Below are 742 nucleotides of genomic sequence, written 5' to 3'. Positions count from 1 at the left end.
GCCTCCATAGCTCAGTGGCTAGAGCACTGGTCTTGTAAACCAGGGGTCGTGAGTTCGATCCTCACTGGGGGCTTCTGTTCCACATTTTTCAGCGGTGGTGCCCCAGCATGGCCGCGGCCTTCGGGCTAAAATATTTTTAAGGATTTTAAGGATTGAAATTAACTAAAATATATTTAATCCGTTCCAGTCCCTAAAAAACACTCAAAAAATATCTTTTTATGGTTTTTAAAACAGAAAGGGTATAATTACAAGTAAAATGACAATTATAAAAAAAAGGAGAATGCAAAAGAAATATGTAAACTGGTTTTATTAACTGAATTTTCTTTAAGATGCTGAGACACCGCCTTGTGTGCAAATACTGCGGATCTCCGCTCGTATTTCAGGACAAAAATTAGCACGAGTCTCGGCTCGTACAGCAAATTACTCGTACAAGGGGAGCACTCGTACTGCGAGGTTCTACTGTATTCTAAGGAATTCGACTGGCAGAAGTCTTAAGAAGGTCGCTTCGAAACGGAGTCCCGAGTGCGATTCCAATGCATAGCATTTTGGGCAAATGTCTTTGCGTAGACGATGGACGCCTATTACATGACGCATGCTCACTCGTACACAGCAATCTTCTGTCCATCACACACACGCGCGTGCGCGTACATAACTATTCGTATATATCACGTGATCGCGTGACCGACCAGTCCATCAGATGTAGTTACACATCGCTGGTCACAATGCGCTTCGCATTGTTTTA

General features: G+C 43.1%; 1 non-coding gene across 1 annotated transcript; it reads left to right on the top strand.

The window, feature by feature from the left end:
• Window positions 1-73, top strand: Trnat-ugu. Its single transcript has one exon. It is a non-coding gene; the product is annotated as a tRNA-Thr (tRNA).
• The last annotated feature ends 669 nt before the right edge of the window (window positions 74-742 follow it).

Source organism: Octopus sinensis, unplaced genomic scaffold (genome assembly GCF_006345805.1).
Source record: "Octopus sinensis unplaced genomic scaffold, ASM634580v1 Contig16951, whole genome shotgun sequence".
NCBI classification, from domain to species: Eukaryota; Metazoa; Mollusca; class Cephalopoda; order Octopoda; family Octopodidae; genus Octopus; species Octopus sinensis.
The sequence above is the reverse complement of the archived record's forward strand: the minus strand, read 5'-3'. Positions and strand labels throughout refer to the sequence as shown.